General features: G+C 38.8%; 1 long non-coding RNA gene across 1 annotated transcript; it reads right to left on the bottom strand.

The window, feature by feature from the left end:
* Window positions 1–9,187: 9,187 nt before the first annotated feature.
* Window positions 9,188–13,457, bottom strand: LOC133541977 (uncharacterized). Its single transcript, XR_009804024.1, has 3 exons — window positions 13,271–13,457; window positions 11,049–11,453; window positions 9,188–10,976 (listed from the first exon to the last, which is right to left on the bottom strand). It is a non-coding gene; the product is annotated as an uncharacterized LOC133541977 (long non-coding RNA).
* Between the last annotated feature and the right edge of the window lie 7,325 nt (window positions 13,458–20,782).

Raw genomic sequence — 20,782 nt, 5'->3', positions numbered from 1 at the left:
ATGGTAAGGTTTTACCCAAAGAGCTTTGCTCGAGTGCCCCCATGTAGTCTGACATTGTAATGAATAAGTTCCTTCTTTTTGTCTTTCCTCTTTGTGGGGCAGATTGGCTCGTACATGAACATGCATCCTCCGCTGTTGCCAATTTTTAATACAGAGTAGCGTAAAGTTCAAATATATTATCAATAGACACCATATGGAAGCACTAAAAACTACAACATGGCTGACAGGCAGAAGACGCTGTCAAAGTGGAGTCACGTAAATAAGACCGCCACAAAACGGGACATAACGAGATGGTCAAAAAGTGGCTTTTTTTGCATAGATTATGTTTTACAGACCATCTGATCTGTAAAACATAATCTATGCAAAATTTTGACCATTAAATGTTATGTATAACATCAAGAAATGTTTTAATGTAGAAAAAAGTCATTATATGACCCTTTTAAGCATTCACACAGCACCTTGGTACAAAGATGAGGTAATAAACGAAAAGTAAACATATAGGAAATCTACCTATGTTAGCATAGAAAAGTTATTTACAGGTTTCCCTTTTGTGTTTCATTGCCCATAACTGTGGTGCTTTAAAGGCTCCTTGATTAAAGTTAAAAATAAAAAAAAATAAATCTAAATATGATTATTTTAATACATATTGTGGCCACAACAACCTCTTTTTTTATTTTTTTTTAAATACAAAAGTAACGTATTATCTAGTCCAGATATATTAATCACATCTTTCAAAGTCATAAAAATACATTTTACATGTGTTTTAAAAAGTTGGTTTCAACCAGATTCATGTAGTGGTTTGTTTTTAGTGCATGCAAACATACAAAGTGTGTGACTTAATGTGCAATATCTTGAGAATGTAACACTTGGCCACTTTTGTAATTATTTGTATAGAGTTTGTATGTGTTTGCAGTGTTAATGTTTAGCTTTTATTTTTAGATGATAAGTTAACTACGTTCATAATCGACTTACTGTACAACTGGGCCAAATACACATTTGGTCACACGGGCTCGTTCACCTTCTTGGATGGCTAGAAACTTCACTCATTCTGGCAGTCACCTAGCAAAAATATAGAATTGAGAAAAAAACAACTGTATGTTGCACTACATTGTTTTTGCAAGCAGATTAACATGAGGCATTTCCCTACGACACGTTTTCTACTTCTGTTGGCATCGAGGAACAGCCACCACATGTCCACGGTGCACATAAAACAAACATGAGAATAAATACTTTAAAGTAAGTGAATAAGCAATAATATACTGTATACAATTGTATAATGCACAGCAAATAATACTAAAAGCTAAAGAATGCTAAGTGGATTAACCAATAAAAAACTAAACACTAGAGATCACCAACATTTGTGTAAAGCAGAGTCTTATGTCTGTATCAAGGTTTTATAGCACTTCAATAATACTTCAAGCGAACTGAGAAAAGATCATCAAGTTTGCTGATGCTGTTAATCAGTATACAATTATAAGAACATCCTAGAGTAACTGGCCGGTTGATGTAAGCAGAGTTTCGAAAGCTTGATCTCCTGACTGTGCAGTTTACATTTATTTTAACCCCTCGGCCATTTCAATTGTACTGACTTAAAAACTTCAGTATGGTTTCTGTAGTTGGATCATGTTTATCTTCAATTATTGGATACTTTGAAATCATGTAATTTAAACGTTTCTTCTTGCTTACGCTGGAGTTTTTAAAATGTTAGATTTTTTATTTCTCCATTCAAGATTAGGAGTAAAAACTCCAGTTCCACAAACTTACATGCTGCTAAAAAGTGTACTAAAAAAACATCTCAGATTTTCAGTGCACTTTTTCCTTTGCACCATGTGCACATCCTTGATCTAATTTGGCTCCTGAAACATAATTTTAGTTGTTGATTAGCTTAGTCTGAAACAACCATATCTGAAGTCAAATGACTTCTCACTGAGAAAACAATTGGATTAGTGTGAATTAATTCAAACCATATCAGTTTAGTCCTGAACATGTGAAACTGTATGAACTGTGCCCTGAACGAGAAACCCAGACTTTGAATTTGAACAGTTTCTTAAACTGGATGGTATTAGTAGATTGTTGATTTTTCTTTGCATAATCCAATGCATGATTTAATTCCACATACTGATATTGTAATGGACCCGAGTGGTGGAATATTAATCTCTTGGTTGCTTTGTTGGGTCTGCACCTGTCTCTGGCCATGCTCCCTCCACCCCAGCAGACAACGGCCCGGAACACCGCAGAAGCCACCACAGTGTATATGTTTCTTTTACTTTTTTATTCATAGTAGAAGTGGCTGGTTGCATCAGCTCCGCTACTTTAAAGGGAACATTATCACAATTTCAGAAGGGTTAAAACCAATAAAAATCAGTTCCCAGTGGCTTATTTTATTTATCGAAATTTTTTTCAAAATTTTACCCGTCCCGGAATATCCCTAAAAAAAAGCTCTAAAGTGCTTGATTTTCGCTATTTGCTTAAGCCACTGTCCATTTCCCTGTGACGTCACATAGCGATTCCAATACAAACAATGGCGAATAGCACAGCAAGATATACCGACATTAGTTCGGATTCAGACTCGGATTTCAGCGGCTTAAGCGATTCAACAGATTACGCATGTATTGAAACAGATGGTTGGAGTATGGAGGCAGATAGCGAAAACAAAATTGAAGAAGAAACTGAAGCTATTGAGCGAATAGCTATTGACGCTATTCGGCCATCTTTGCGTTAGCATCGCCGGTAAAATGTGCAGACCAACCGATCAGGACTTTCGCATTGACACTGGATCAACTTAAATCCGTCGATTGGTAAGTGTTTGTTTCGCATTAAATGTGGGTGGAAGGAAACGCTGGATGTAACTATAGTTTCAAATGTACATACAGGTAGCCATGTTAGCAACGATTACCTGGCAGTCATGCCGCGACCAAACATGTCTGATTAGCCCATAAGTCAATAACATCAACAACACTCACCTTTGTGATTTCGTTGACTTTATCGTTGGGAATGCATCCTCTTTGAGTGTCGCAGGATATCCAGACATTTTTGCCATCTCTGTCGTAGCATTGCCGGTAAAAACCAAACGGGGGACTTTCACATCTCTTGACACTGGAGCAACTTAAATCCGTCGATCGGTATGTGTTTGTTTGGCATTAAATGTGGATGAAGGGAAATGCTAGATCTAAATATAGCTACAAATGAGGCATAACGCTGCAATATGTACACACAGCTAGCCTAAATAGCATGTTAGCATCGATTAGCATGCTGTGCTAATCGATGCACATTCTATGTAAATCAACTTGAATCCGTCCCTGATCGTGTTATTACACCCTCCGACAACACACCGACGAGGCATTATGTCTCCAAGGTATCGGAAAACAGTCTAAAAAACGGAAAATAACAGAGCTGATTTGACTCGATGCGTCTGATGTGTAGTGAAAAATGGCGTTGAGTACTGATGTGACGTCACATTCTGACGTTGTCGCTCAGAGAGGCAAAACAGAAAGGCGTTCAATTCGCCAAAATTCACCCATTTAGAGTTCGGAAATCAGTTTAAAAAATATATGGTCTTTTTTCTGCAACATCAAGGTATAGATTGACGCTTACATAGGTCTGTTGATAATGTTCCCCTTTAGTGTCTTTAATGTCCTTTGTGTTCTTTGATTTTTGATGTTTCCCTCTTACACACATGAAGAGGCATGTGTACTATGGCTATGAGTTGTTTTTTCCCCCCCTGGCCTAAGTCTGGACCCCCTCTCCAGGGGCCCAGGCTTAGACCGATATTTTTATTTTATTTTAATCTTTGTTTTTCTCCCATTCCCCCCCACTTGTTTACCTGTATCTCACCGTTTTTGTAAGGGGCGCCGGAAGTTGGCAGACCCGTCAGCGATCCTGTTCTGTCTCCCTGTAATGTTTGTCTGACCTTGAATGGGATTGTGCTGAAAATTTTTATTTCCCCTCGGGGGTTAATAAAGTATGTCTGATTCTGATTCTGATTCTGATTAAAATCTAATTAAAATGTTGCTTAAAACAAATATAAATATTAAAAACCCAATGTAGTGAGAGCAGCCGTCCAAAATAAGGGAAGATGATTATGCTTGTTCAGTTTTATTGGAGGGTACAGTCACGACAGGTGTAGTGGGTCAGTGTCTTGGATCCGCCCACTGCCACGGCGTCCTCTTGGACACAGAATTAAAACGGAGGCAGGCCACAAGGATAAAATCATTTAAAAGCACAAAAGACGCTATCCGGGCTGACGTCACACTTACACGCAAACCCTGCCTCTGCTGTAGTCCCGCGTCGAAGTATTGGGTGCGCCCACTCTCCTCGCCAGTCTCAGGTGTTGTGCCGTAGAATGCGCTTACGTCACTTGTCTTGAAAAGTATATCAACCAGCTGGAGTTGTGGCTATAGTAAGCTACTTGTAAACTCGACTGTAATGACCGAAGTGGCTGAAATCGCCTCTTTCGGCATAAAAAAGTACATACAAAGGTGAAATAATCCAAGTTTTCCTTACTTGTGGATGGATTCAAAATTGTGAGACTTTAATGATTTCGTCGTCATTCCGTCTATTCAGATAAGGCGAAAACAATAACCATGGGCCCCAGTGTGTGAATGTTAAGTTAAAGTTAATGTACCAATGATTGTCACACACACACTAGGTGTGGCGAAATTTGTCCTCTGCATTTGACCCATCCCCTTGTTCATCCCCTGGTGTGAGTGTGAATATTGTCTGTCTGTCTGTGTTGGCCCTGTGATGAGGTGGGGAAATGTCCAGGGTGTACGACGCCTTCCGCCCGATTGTAGCTGAGATAGGCACCAGCGCCCCCTGCCATCCCAAAGGGAATAAGCGGTAGAAAATGGATGGATGAAGATTGGAATATATGGTGTCCCGAAAATGTAGTATTGTCTACCTGGACAGCTTACTGTAAAGAACATATACACCAAAATAAGCCTCTATATGTACTTTTTTAGAAACATCAAGGAGAACGAATGTTTGCTGCTTCATTCGACGTGTTGTCGTGATCCAATACTCGTATTTTAAAAATATGACATTTTCTTTAACTTTAAGAAGCTCATGGGTGGATGGATGAATAAATAAATACATGCATCTGATATCTACCATGGATTTGGTTTTAAGAAGTTTCAAATTGTACATTCACAAAAAAACGTTACCAAAAGTACCCGAAGTACCAGAGGTGGAGTTATGGTGGGGGTGCATTTTCAGGCAAGACGTTGATTCCACCTGCCTGAGAATGCACTCCCCATCTATCTCTGGCAAGGAATGTCATAGAGACAAGACACTCACCCTGGTTACTCATCCTTATCCCCCCTGTATACAGTGAAAACCATGTGATGATCTGACCACCAGAAGTGGAGTTATGGTGGGGGTGCATTTTCGGGCAGGACGTTGATTCCACCTGCCTGAGAATGCACCCCCTATGTTTTTCTTGGTATGTAAAGTGTCCCAAGCTCTTGGTACATGGGACTTCTCTAACAAAGTATACCTCACAATAGAGATATACAGTCCCTGTCACACCAAACATCATAAATACATCGGTATTACGATAATAAAATCTGAAACCGGTCTTGTAATTAAATAGTTTTTTTCAGTTTAGAGGAGAAGAAATATAATTTCTTATCAAACAAGGTATTAAGCAATTTCTTTTAATACAAACAAATAACAAAATCCACACATAGTTAAATAATTTATATATACATTATTCAAAGTCAAACGTCAAATAAAGTGAACACAAAGACAATCAAAATAGAACACCTTTTTGTAATAAAATGTAACTCCTTATAAGAAACTATACATCTATAAACAGAAATATTATTCTATATTTGGCAGAAGGTCATAACATAAATACAGTGCAATACTTCCAACCCCCCCATCCCTCATCATAAACATGCAGTGCACAGGTAATCCCCATCCACATCTGGCCTCAGGACACACTCTGGTAAAACCACCTCTCACAGATGTCACAGCAGATCTAAGGTGAGGAGGAGGCAGATAAGTTGGGCCATTAAATGTATAAAAATTCCGGATATAAATAATACATCATTATCACTGTTACAGCTCCATATCGAGACTTCACAGCCACAGAATCCACTTGCTCATACTACACATGAAATGGACTGAGACCTTTTTCCAGGTCATGGAAGAGTTCTTCAGTAAACTGTTCCATATTTGTTGGTCTCACTAACATTTGTAGGGCTTATTACAATTTTTTATTTATTTTTTTTAGCTCTTTATCATTCAACCAATTTGTAGACAAACACATTAAAACTGAAGGTACACTGTTTGAACTCATACGCATTATGCATTGTCACCAAAATACATTTTCCATTTTACTACAATAATTGTGTTATCTACGCCCTGCTATTTCACAGCCTGACTGTGTTGCACAGTGAAAACGTACCCATTGAGGGTTATCGTGACAGACCTTGCTGAGATCATCTGTTCCGAAAAAGAGTATGCATCAATATTCACTCTCGAATTTCTTCAAATTTCTTGCTAAAATTTAAATAAACTCCAGCAATATGTAATTGTATTAGGCTGTCCTGATTATTTGATTTAATGTGTGCCATCAATATATTTTATGGTTTAAAAATGATAGTGGCAAACCTCATTTAAAACACGTCATCATTTACCGAGAAATATTTACATGTTAGAATCTGAATGATAGGGAAGTTAAGTAAACATAACATCTTTAAAAATGATTGATAACACAATTATTTAACACCATTATTGTCAGAGTGTGGAAAGTTCTGTATCTGCAAATGTATTGTATATGTTTTTTTCACATTACCAGGGGAATAACAAAAGCACATGTCAGAAAGAACATGCGATCAGATGCCAAACTTGTCAGAAAAACTCTCTACGCCAACATATATCGCTCTAAGTAGTTTAATAAATGTCTTGGATAATACTTGGGGAGTCTGCATAGTTGCATAGCTAAGAGTAGGCCAATATGACATGTGCATAATTTTTTTATGCATTTTGGGAATAGGTTTATCTGTCGTCCAAATCGTTCCACCTTAGGAAGCACCCAGAGAGAAAAATACATTCTGGAGACTGATTTGACATTAAGTTATCTAATTTAGGACTGTCTTTTCCGATTAACAGTAGAAATTAAAGGCCTACTGAAACCCACTACTACCGACCACGCAGTCTGATAGTTTATATATCAATGAGGAAATCTTAACATTGCAACACATGCCAATACAGCCGGTTTAGTTTACTAAATTGCAATTTTAAATTTCGCGCAAATTATCCTGCTGAAAACGTCGCGGTATGATGTCGCGTATGATGACGCGTGCGCGTGATGTCACGGATTGTAGCGGACATTTTGGTCAAGCACCGATCCCAGCTATAAGTCGTCTGCTTTCATCGCATAATTACACAGTATTCTGGACATCTGTGTTGCTGAATCTTTTGCAATTTGTTCAATTAATAACGGAGACCTCAAAGAACAAAGATGTAGGTGGGAAGCGGTGTATTGCGGCCGTCTTTAGCAACACAAACACAGCCGGTGTTTCCTTGCTTACATTCCGGAAAGATGACGGTGAAGCTTTACTATGGAACAGAGCGGTCAAGTGAACATGGTTCCCTACCACATGTCAACCGGCAGGTTTCGGTGAGAAAATGGTAGTAATAAGTCGGCTCTTACCGTAGACATGAGTGGAGAGCTTGCATCCTCCTGCAGCTGCGGACTCTCTTGCCTCCTCCCACCGGAGACACTGGCGGTCACCACACCCGTGGCCACACCCCTCCGACTTTCAGGTTGTACAGGTAAGACCATATAATCTCACTAAAACACTAGTAACACAGTAAGCAGATAAGGGATTTTCCAGAATTATCCTAGTAAATGTGTCTAATAACATCTGAATCGCTCCCACTGCCCTCATCTTTTTTTTTCTTTTTTTTCTTCTTGTCCTTCACTCTCACTTTCCTCATCCACAAATCTTGCATCCTCGCTCAAATTAATGGGGGAATCGTCACTTTCTCGGTCCAAATAGCTATAGCTGCTGGTGGCCATGATTGTAAACAATCTGAGGATGTGAGGAGCTCCACAACCCGTGACGTGACGCGTACATCGTCTGCTACTTCCAGTACAGGCAAGGCTTTTTTATTAGCGACCAAAAGTTGCGAACTTTATCGTTGATGTTCTCTACTAAATCCTTTCAGCAAAAATATGGCAATATCGCGAAATGATCAAGTATGACACATAGAATAGACCTGCTATCCCCGTTTAAATAAGAAAATCTCATTTTAGTAGGCCTTTAATAAGCAAAATGTGTGAGTAATTTTTAGTCGACAGGTCTGTACTGAACACTTTCTGGGACGCTACGAAGGCCTGTGCCATTTGACCCTTGGATTTAAAATGATTTCTTGAAATCTCTTGAATATAAAAGTTTCTGAAAATGCCACTCACCTTCAACAATGTCTTGCGGCCTTTCGGCGAATTTCATTTTTTTCTACTTTGGAGATGGCCGCTGAATCAATACCTTTTGTTTTATAGTCGATAATAGCTCCATACAGCGAAGGATCCATTTCCACTATTAAATTAAAAAGGTGAAAACAACACTGGGCCGATGTTTGAATCCAAGGGAGAGAAAAAACAATACTTAAAAATGTGTAAAAGAGCGTTTTAATTATGTTTTGATAATGCTATCTTGAAACCACTTTGGACATTTGCCAAAGTATCGATTTTCCTCAGGATCTGAAAGCAATCTATTAAGTGTGACCGCGGATTAATACTTAGCAATGGAAAAACACCCGTGGTGATATGTTGCCTTCAAAAGGTGGACAATACTACATTTTTGGGACAGCAAATATTTCAATATTAAATGGTTATTGTTTTCGCCTTATCTGAATAGCCTGAATGACGGCAAAATACTTAAAGGCTCAACATTTTGAATCCGTCCACTGGTAAGGGAAACTTGGATTATTTCACCTTGTTATGTACTTTTTTATGCCGAAAGAGGCGATTTCAGCCACTTCGGTAATTACAGCCGAGTTTACAATTAACTTACTATAGCCACAACTCCAGCTGGTTGATATATTTTTCGAGACAAGTGACGTAAGCGCGCTCCCCTCAAGGGGTGCATTCTACGGCACAACACCGGCATACTTGCCAACCTTGAGATCTCCGATTTTGGGAGGTGGAGGGTGGGGGGATGGGGGGGGGGGGGAGTGTGGTTAAGAGGGGAGGAGTATATTTACAGCTAGAATTCACCAAGTATTTTGTTTTGTCTTGTCTTAACATTCTTGTTGCCTCTTTTTGCACTGCTCTCCAAATCTAAACATTGGAACTATTTAACTGGCCTCAACAAAATTGACAAGATCTTGGGTTTGGGGGAACCCACTGTTGTGACGAAGCGGTTGTTGCTGGACACACGACGGACTCTTGGGAGAAGATGGACACACGACGGACTCTTGGGAGAAGAAGGAGGGCCGCGTGCCTGGCGACCCTTTTCTGTCGACAACGTGAAGATATCCACCTATTCGGAATTATGACAACAGGACATCTGTTGATTGGAGTAAGCGTTGCTCTGGTTTGTCAACAAATTGGAAGTTGCTGGCAGTCTTCAAAGTACCTCAAAGCTGCCACAAATGATTGGAGGATGCGGGAAGAACTGTGGATTACATCGGACTGGGGATAAGTTGATTGGCAACACTAAATTGGCCCTAGTGTGTGAATGTGAGTGTGAATGTTGTCTGTCTATCTGTGTTGGCCAACGATGAGTTGCCAACTTGTCCAGGGTGTACCCCTCCTTCCGCCCGATTGTAGCTGACATAGGCGCCAACACCCCCCGCAACCCCAAAAGGGAATAAGCGGTAGGAAATGGATGGATGGATGTCCACCCCATAGTTTTTGAGGACCAGTCATAGACAATTTTAGAGTGAAAAGCCAATTTTTATTTTCACTCGCATACAAATCATTTTAATTTGGATTTTTTGCCTAGCTTCGAGCCTCTCCCAAAGATCACTACAGGAAGACACAACAAACTCCCTTCTTGTCTCTCATGGACACACACCTATTGTTGTGGACTTTGGACTAGCGACGGCAAATACATCAAGGCCGCGGAACAGAGACACACTATGAGCTTATACACACAAACATCCACAAAAAATGTATACGCCACACATACACCCTCCTGTCCCCCAATCCGACACCCTCAACGCTAATCCTGTAGGGGTGATGAATGGATGGTCAGCGCCTGAGACATGCGGCCTACCACCATGACGTATAACTACCTTCCCTCTGTTGCTAGATATCTCGAGATGTATGTTGTAATATGTATATGTGCTTTGCTATGGAGGTTTTTTCTCACTTGGAACTGGGCCCCCTTAGGAGCCCAGTCTGGATTGTATTTTTTTTACTCATCCTTCCCCAGCGTTTACCTTTTTCCCATCTTTTACGGGGCGCCTTATGGCGACCCATCAGCGTTCTTGTTCTGTAACCCTGTACACTGTTTGTTTGTCTAGTCTTGAACAGGTTTGTGCTGAAAAGAAAGTTTCATTGTACTTGTTGTAATGACAATAAAGACCTACCTACCTACCTATGACCTACCCACCCGGGATGCAGAGACGGGAGGAAAGTTTGAATAACAAAAGTGAATATATTTAATCAGTCCAAAAAGTGCAACGAAAAGTGATGGGGCAGATAAGGCACACCATGTAAACTAACTAAGGCCGGTTCCACAGAGGTTGGCAGTGGGAAAGCCGGGACGCAAAAGTGCGCAGTAAAAAAGTCTCTACTGCCTCAGGTAGGCTAGAAAAAAAAACATAAGGTTAGGAAATACACGAGTGAGGAATGTAACATACCGGTCTGACGGAGCGAAGCTGGCACATGCACGTAGGAGATGCAGGGACAAAAATGAACCGACAAGGACCAGTAGTGGATGACGAGCTTATATACTCCTCAGTGGAAAATGGTTGCAGGTGTTTCTAGTGTCAGCCCCTCGCTGGAGGATAACGAACTGAGGAGACAAATCACAACCAAAAGAGAAGGCAGGGAAATAAAAACATTACCACTGAAGCGCTCCCAATACCCGTGATGGAGGGATGATCGTCTCGATCTTGACTTCTTCCTCGAGGCAGGAGTACATCCTTGACAGGGTGTCAGGTTTTCCGTTCTGGGACCCGGGGCGGAAAGTCATGGTGAATTAAATCTTGTTAAGAACAACGCCCACCTTGCTTGTCTTGGATTGTGCCATTGAGCAGGAATATAGGCCAGATTCTTGTGGTCAGTGAACACCACCAACGGGGTCTCCGAGACCTCCAGCCAGTGCCTCCATTAGTGCCAACGCTACGGCGAGTAGCTCTCTATTGCCAATGTCATAATTGCGTTCTGTAGGCGTCAGGTGGCGTGAGAAGAAGGCACAGCGGTGCAGCCTCTGGTCGGATGAGGAGCGCTGGGAGAGAACAGCCCCCACGCCGGAGTCAGACACGTCAACCTTGACAAAAAATTGAGAGGACATGTTAGGATGGACAAGAACAGGGGTCGAGGTGAACAAAGACTTGAGTTTCACAAAAGCAGATTGAGTCTCAGAGGTCCACAAAAAGGGACGCTTAATTGACGTTAGTCGTGTTAATGGTTCCCGCTACTAGACTAAAATTACGGATAAAGCGACGATAGAATTTGCGAAACCCAGGAACCTTTGGAGGTGCTTTCTAGAAACGGGTGTGGGCCAATCAAGCACGACTTGGACCTTTTCCGGATCTGCTCGGAGTTGACCCTTCTCGACAATAAAACCCAAAAAAGGAACAGACTCGGAATGAAAAACACATTTCTCAGCTTTGACATATAGACGATTTTCGATAAGGCGCTGAAGAACTAAGCGTTATGTGCTGAACGTGTAGTTCAGGGGGTAGGTGAGAAAATGAGGATATCGTCTAAATAAACTACAACGAAACGGTCAAGCATGCAACGTAGGACATCATTTATTAGGCCCTGAGAAACGGCAGGAGCGTGGGTGAGGCCGAAAGGCATGACCAGGTATTCAAAATGTCCTAACGGTGTGTTGAATGCCGTTTTCCATTCATCTCCTTGCTGTATACGGACTAAGTGATAAGCATTGCGGAGGTCCAATTTGGTGAAATGTCTAGCAGTGTGCAGCGGGTTGAAAGTAGGGTCGAGAAGTGGGAGCGGATATTTATTTTTAACAGTAATATTATAGAGGGCACGATAATCGATGCAGGGGCGAAGTGTTTTATCCTTCTTTTCCACAAAAAAGAAACCTGCGGCGAGAGGGGAGTTGGAAGGACAGATAATACCAGACGCGAGCGAGGTAGTGATATAGTCCTCTAGTGCAAGTCGTTCGTGTCGCAAAATATTAAAGGGATGAAGGGAATGTAGCACGTGGGAGTAGCTCAATACTGCAATCGTGGGGCCGGTGTGGAGGTAACGACCGGGCTCGGTCTTTGCTAAAAACCTCCTTAAGGTCATGGTAAGCAAGGGGCATGACTGACAAATCTATGACTTCCTCGGTGACAACACGCGAGGACCCTGTGCAAGGGGATGCGGACTGCGGATAATGAGAATGACAAAAAATACCCCAGTTAATTATAGTAGTTGTTGCCCAGTCAATATGGGGATTATGTTTACACTTTAAAAAATAATTATGTAAAAAACGGTAATCTACTGGCAGCTATGGCTGCCAAACGAAAACCATAAAATTAAAGTAAGACACTGTAAACCAAATAATGATCAAAAACATATTTACAGAAATTTTCATTAAACATTTTGTGGAAAAATATCACAATTTTTACAGATTTTTACTAAATCGTTAAGATCAAGCACCTTTAATAAAGTGATGATGCAAACAGTTCTGCAGATAAATACCTTTTTTCTTCAGAGTTTTTCCGAATTTACTAAGACCAACCAACAATGCTGGCATCCCCACAGAAAATACCATTATTATACAGATAATTCATGGATTATTAAGATCATGGGTCTTAAACTTGAATCACCTATGGGTCATTCAAGATCTGAAGTACGTGAAAAGTCGATTTACTTTCTTTGAATGGCCATACAGACCTGGCAATATGTTTGTCAATGTCCTCGAGAGAGGTCTTGCCACCCTCTCAAGAAAATGGATCACAAGAATGGGATCCGACGTGTAATTTCGGGTGAAACGTAGCTTTGACTATTCCCCTTATCGGTTTCATAGATTTAACGTCGTATAGGCTAACTCTCAGATTAGTAGAAGGCCGAAATTACAACTCTACAAGTTAAAGTCATTTGGTTGAAAATTTGCGCTGAAACACATACTTTATCAACAGCCATGGAAATCACACTGACGGTGGCAGTACAAACAAATTTAAGACTGTTAAAATAATGCGCCATATTGTGAACCCACATCAAAAAAGAATGACAAACACATTTTGGGAGAACATCTTCACCGTAACACAAAATAAACACAAAAGAACAAATACCCAGAATGCCAAGCAGCGCTACTCTTCCGTGCTACACCCCCGCCACCACCCCACATCACCGCCCCTCTCCGTGTGTCGGTTGAGGTGGGCGGGGTTTGGTGGGTGCGGGGTGCAGTGCGGAGTGCAGGTACATGTGTTATTTTACAGAGAAAATTGTCAAATTGTTAGTACGAGCATATACCTTTATACAACAGACCACAAGTATTTTTCAACTTGATTATAAAAATACACATAAATATTAAAAAAATAAGATTTTCCTTAAAATTACATATACAACTGTTATATTGTTAGTATGGACATATACATTTATGTAACAAGCTACATGTTAAATGAAAGTTAATTACTGTAATTTTACATGAATTTGAAAGTAATTTGAGGAAACAGAAAAGGATATGTTTTATTAATATGGTATTTTTCTGTAAAAAAGATAGAAATAACCATAGTTTGTCATTACTGGCATATTACTTAAAATAACAGGCGGTTTGTTTATCTATAGATAATGTCTTCAATTCTCCAGTTTTATAACCTATTTAAAAAAATAGAAAAATTACAGTAGAAATTTTGAGTAAATTAACCATAAAAAAAATACATATATTTTTTTTTACAGTGCAGACAGCTAGGTAAACCCAAGCACAACAGGTGTTGTGCCGAATTATGCACCCCTGCCGTAAAATGCACCCCCTGGCGGGAGCGCGCTTACGTCACTCGGTTGCGTCACCCGTCTCGAAAAGTAGCTAAACTCGGCTAAAATCGCCTCTTTCGACATAAAAAGGTACATAACAATGTGAAATAATCCAAGTTGTCTTTACTTGTGGATGGATTAAAAATTGTGAGCCTTTAATGTTTTCGCCGTCATTCAATTGTCTATAATGATTTCGCCGTCATTCAAGTGGCTGGAATTGCCTCTTTTGGCATAAAAAAGTACATACCAAGGTGAAATAATCCAAGTCTTCCTTACTTTGGATATATTAATGGATGGATTAATTGTGATTCTTTAATGCTTTCACCGTCATTCAATTGTCTTTAATGATTTCGCCGTCATTCAAGTGGCTGAAATCGCCTCTTTCGGCATAACTTTAGTACATAACAAGGTGAAATAATCCAAATTTTCTTTACTCTGGATATATTAGAGGGTGGATTAATTGTGAGCCTTTAATGATTTCGCCGCATTCAGATAAGGCGAAAACAATAACCATTTAATATTGGAATATTTGCCGTCCCGAAAATGTATTGTCTACCTTGACAGCTTACTGTAAAGAATATATACACCAACGTAAGCCTCTATATGTACTTTTTTAGAGACATCAAGGAGAACGAATGTTTGCTGCTTCACTCGACGTGATCCAATACTCGTATTTAAAAAATATGACATTTTCTTTAACTTTAAGAGGCTCATGGGTGGATGGATGAATGCATTTATAATTGAATGCATCTGATATCTATCATTGATTTGGTTTTAAGAAGTTTCAAATTGAACGTTCACAAATTACTTTACCAAAAGTACCCAAAGTACCAGAGATGGAGTTATGGTGGGGTGCATTTTCAGTGAAGAGTTGATTCCAGCTGCCTGAAAATCTATCTATCTCTGGCTAGGAACCTCATAGAGACATGACATTCACCCTGGTGACTCATCCTTACCCCCCTGTATACAGTTAAAACCATGTGATGATCAGACCTCCACAGGCGGATTTAGAGGGGGGGGGGGGGGGGGGGGGCTTTTTCAGGCAGCACCTTCAGCCCACCTGCCGGAAAATGCACGCCCCATCTATCTCTGGCTAGGAAGCTCGTAGAGATATGAAACTCACCCTGGTTACTCATCCTTACCCCCCCTGTATACATTGAAAACCATGTGATGATCAGACCTCCACAGGCGGAGTTAGGGGCCGGGGTGCTTGTTCAGGCAGCACCTTTAGTACAGCTGCCTGAAAATGCACCCCCTATCTATGTCTGGCTAGGAACCTCATAGAGACATGAAACTCACCCTAGTGACTCATCCTTACCCCCCCTGTATACAATGAAAACCATGTGATGATCGGACCTCCAGAGGCAGAGTTGGGAGGGGGGGGGGGGTGGGGGTGTAAAATGCATGTTTTTCCCCTCTAAACTCTCTCCCTTTGTTTATAAGGCCAATTTTCTGCTGTATTTACTCTCTATAAACTCCAAAGAAAAAAATACCTGGCTGGGGACAATTTTTGAAATTGGTCTCCAAACTAAGGCACGCAGGCCAAACGCGGCCCGCCAGCGTCCAAAATCCGGCCCATGATTTTTTATTCATTTTTTGAATTTTTGGGACATGGGGGACTTGTGGAACTCCATCCTGGGTACGATTTTTAACATTTTGAGGACTTTTGCCTACTTTCCCAACTCTCCCCCCCACTTCCAGTGTGACTTTGCGGTGTGCGCTATGGACATGCTGGGCATCCCTTGACTCGGGTGGCCAGCTGCGGGACTTTTATGACTGATTTTTGAACACTTTGAGGACTTTTACCTACTTTCCCAGCTTTCCCCCCTTCCAGTCAGTTGTGGTGTATCGCTATACATGGGCTATTATTAGGAAGAGGCGTTTATTTTGTAATATACAGTATATATTTATATATATATATGTATATATATATATATATATATACATATATATATATATTACACACACACATTGTTGTATATATACATATATATATATATATATAGATATATACATATATATATAGATGTACATGTGTAGATATATATCTATACATTAACACATGTATGTCTATATATATGTATATATACAACAATGTGTGTGTGCAATATATACATATATATAGACGTACATGTGTAGATATATATATACATTAACACATGTATGTCTATATATATACGTATACATATATATGTATATATACCAACAATGTGTGTGTGTAATATATACATATATATACGTATATATATATATGTATATATATATATATATATATATATATATATATACATAATATATATATTACACACACACATTGTTGTATATATACATATATATATACATATATATAGACATACATGTGTAGATATATATATATATATATCTACACATGTATGTCTAAATATATATGTATACAAATACATATGTATAAATACAACAATATGTGTCGTAATATACACATATATACGTATATATATATATATATAATATATATATAAACATATATACATATATATATATACATATATATATATATATATATATATATATATATATATATATGTATAAATACAACAATATGTGTGTAATATATACATATATACGTATATATATATATATATATATTATATATATATATATATGTATAAATACAACAATATGTGTGTAATATATACATATATACGTATATATAATATATATATATAATATATATATATATATATATATATATATATATATATATATATATAAACATATATATATATATATATATATATATTATATATATATATATATGTATAAATACAACAATATGTGTGTAATATATACATATATACGTATATATATATATATAAACATATATATTATATATATATATATATATTATATATATATATATATATATATATATATATATATATATATATATATATATATATATATATATATATATAGAGGCGCGGCATGGGCTTAGTGGGCAGAGCGGCCGGCCAGAAACCTGAGAGTTGCAGGTTCGCTTCCCACCTATTCAGATCCCAAAAAAAATCACTGCCTTGGGTAGGACACTTCACCCTTGCCCCACTGGTGAATGATTAATTAATTAATGAATAATTGGTGGTGGTCGGAGGGGCCGTAGATGCAAACTGGCAGCCACGCTTCCGTCAGTCTACCCCAGGGCAGCTGTGGCTACTGATGTAGCTTACCACCACCAGGTGTGAATGAATGTTGGGTCCCACTTCTCTGTAAGCGCTTTGAGTGTTTAGAAAAGCGCGATATAAATCTAAGTGATTTTCATGTATATATTTTATATTCTATATAATATATATATATATATATATATATATATATATATATATTTATATATATATATATATATATATATATGTATAAAACTTATATACACCCTGGTGACTCATCCTTATCCCCCCTGTATACAGTGAAAAACATGTGATGATCGGACCTCCAGAGGCAGAGTTGGGGGGGGGGGGGGCAGCTGCCTGAAAATGCACCCCCTATGTTTTTCATGGTATGTACAGTGTCCCCAGCTCTTGGTACATGGGACTTTTCTAACAAAGTTTACCTCACAATAGAAATAAAGTCCCTCTCACACCAAACATAATAAATACATCGATATTACTATAATATAATCTGAAACCAGTCTTGTAATTAAATATTTTTTTTCGATCAGAGGAGAATAAATATAATTTCTTATCAAACAAGGTTAATGCAATTTATTTTAATACAAACAAATAACAATTTCCCTTGTGGATCATTAAAGTTTGTCTAAGTTTAAGTCTAACAAAATCCAGACATAGTTAAATTTCAGCCACGTCGGTCATTACAGCCAAGTTTTTTTTTTTTTTTTTTTAATGTTTATTTATAAAACTTCAACATTTACAAACAGTTGAGAAACAATAATCAAAATAAGTCCAACAACAGTATAAAACATTACAAAACATTATAAAAACAGAACAAAACAGCGCCAGGAAGTTGTAAATTCAAAGTAACTAAAATAGAATACAAATATATATATATATATATATATATATATATATATATATATATAATAAACAAAGTGCAAAGCCCTATAGGCTCATTCAGATTCAGTAAATAACTTAAAATTGAAAAACATTCAAGTTTAAGACGGCAAAATCATTAAAGGCACTTGAATGACGGCAAAATCATCAAAGGTTCACAATTTTTAATCCATTCACAAGTAAGGAAAACCTGGATTATTTCACATTTTTATGTACTTTTTTAATGCCGAAAGAGGCGATTTCCGAGCCGAGTTTGGACACTTTTCGAGACGAGTGACGCAAGCGAGTGATTGATTTTGGACGCCGGCGGGCCACTTTCAGCCCGCGTGCCCTTAGTTTGGGGACCAATTTCAAAAATTGTCCCCAGCCGGATATTGTTTTCCATGGAGTTTATAGAGACTAAATCCAGCAGAAAATTGGCTTTATAAACAAAGGGAGAGAGTTTAGAGGGGCAAAACATGCATTTTCAGGCAGTTAGTCTGAAGGTGCTGCCTGAAAATGCACCCCCCCCCCCCCCCAACTCCGCCTGTGGAGGTCCGATCATCACATGGTTTTCACTGTATACAGGAGGGGGGGGGGGGGTAAGGATGAGTAACCAGGGTGAGTTTCATGTCTCTACGAGCTTCCTAGCCAGAGATAGATAGGGGGTGCATATTCCGGCAGGTGTCTGTTGGTGCAGCCTGAAAATGCACCCCACCCCCCCTAACTCCGCCTCTGGAGGTCCGATCATCACATGGTTTTCACAGTATGCGGGGTGGGGGTGGGGGGGGTGGGGGTGGGGGGGGGGGTAAGGATGAGTAACCAGGGTGAGTGTCATGTCTCTACGAGCTTCCTAGCCAGAGATAGATAGGGGGTGCATATTCCGGCAGGTGGTCTGTTGGTGCTGCCTGAAAATGCACCACCCCCCCCCCCCCCCCAACTCTGCCTCTGGAGGTCTGATATCACATGGTTTTCACTGTATACAGGGGGGAGGGGGGGGGGGGGGTAAGGATGTGTAACCAGGGTGAGTTCATGTCTCTATGTGGTTCCTAGCCAGAGATAGATAGGATTTTCAGGCAGCTGGAATCAACTCTTCACTGAAATGCACCCCCACCATAACTCCAGCTCTGGTACTTTGGGTACTTTTGGTAAAGTTATTTGTGAACGTTCAATTTGAAACTTCTTAGAACCAAATCATATGATAGATATCAGATGCATTCAATTATAAATGTATTCATCCATCCACCCATGAGCTTCTTAAAGTTAAAGAAAATGTCATATTTTTAAAATATGAAGCAGCAAACATTCGTTCTCCTTGATGTCTCTAAAAAAGTACATACAGAGGGCTTACTTTGGTGTATATATTCTTTACAGTAAGCTGTCAAGGTAGACAATAATTTTCGGGACAGCAAATATTCCAATATTAAATGGTTATTGTTTTCGCCCATTTCTGAATGGCGGCGAAATCATTAAAGGCTCACAATTAATCCATCCATTGATATATCCAAAGTAAAGAAAACTTGGATTATTTCACCTTGTTATGTACAAAATTTATGCCGAAAGAAGCGATTTCAGCATCCATTAATACATCCAAAGTAAAGAAAACTTGGATTATTTCACCTTGTTATGTACTAATATTTATGCCGAAAGAGGCGATCTCAGCAACTTGAATGACGGCGAAATCATTAAAGAATCACAATTAATCCATCCATTAATATATCCAAAGTAAAGACAACGTGATTATTTCACCTTGTTATGTACCTTTTTGTCCTGAAAGAGGCAATTTTAGCCGAGTTTAGCTACTTTTTTTTTTTTTTTAAAGGTTTATTTATAAATTTCAACAATTACAAACAGTAAGTCAAACAATATAAAACATTATAAAACATTATGAAAACAGTACAAAACAGCACCAGGGGGTTGTAAGTTCAAAATAATAAAAATACAATACAAAAATATATTTATATATAATAAACAAAATGCAAAAGCCGTAGGCTTATTCAGATTCATCAAACAACTTAAATTGGAACACAGCGTCATCGTTTTCATAGGCTTTTTGTTGTTAGAGGTAGAGAGCGTTTTAATTTAAAGTTCCAGATGTTTTTAAAGGCAGAAAAGATAGGACAGGTATTAAGAACTTACATTTATGAATATAAAACTTAGCCAATAAAATAATGAGGTTGCAAAGGTAGAATTTCTTTCAAATTTTTGTTCATACAGTGGTAAAACCAAAAATCACATCTTTAAAGTAAAGCACAAATTTGTCATAAATATTGTCCAGGATGAAGCGACAGATGCCCTGCCATAGTGATCGAGTGTTTTCACAAGTCCAAAACAAGTGGTTGACAGTCTCTGGGTGCATGTTACAAAAGGTGCAGGTAACATCAATGTCCTTCTTGTATCCAACCATCACAGTCTTTACAGGGTAATAGCGATGGATGATTTTAAATGATATCTCTTTGACTTTGTTGCTAAGTAAATACCTGTTAGGAAGGGGACCCCGTTTGGATCCAACAGATGTCATTTACAACATTATTCCATAAGGAAATTACATAGGAGACAGACACACAATCATTTTGAAATAAGCGGCGGATTTTTCTGTATTTTTTTGATCAAAGCAAAGTTTCCCCCCCAGGAGTGTCAAGTGGATCAT

This window comes from Nerophis ophidion, linkage group LG24 (assembly GCF_033978795.1).
Source record: "Nerophis ophidion isolate RoL-2023_Sa linkage group LG24, RoL_Noph_v1.0, whole genome shotgun sequence".
Classification (NCBI taxonomy): domain Eukaryota; kingdom Metazoa; phylum Chordata; class Actinopteri; order Syngnathiformes; family Syngnathidae; genus Nerophis; species Nerophis ophidion.
This window is presented reverse-complemented; position numbering and strand designations above follow the sequence as displayed.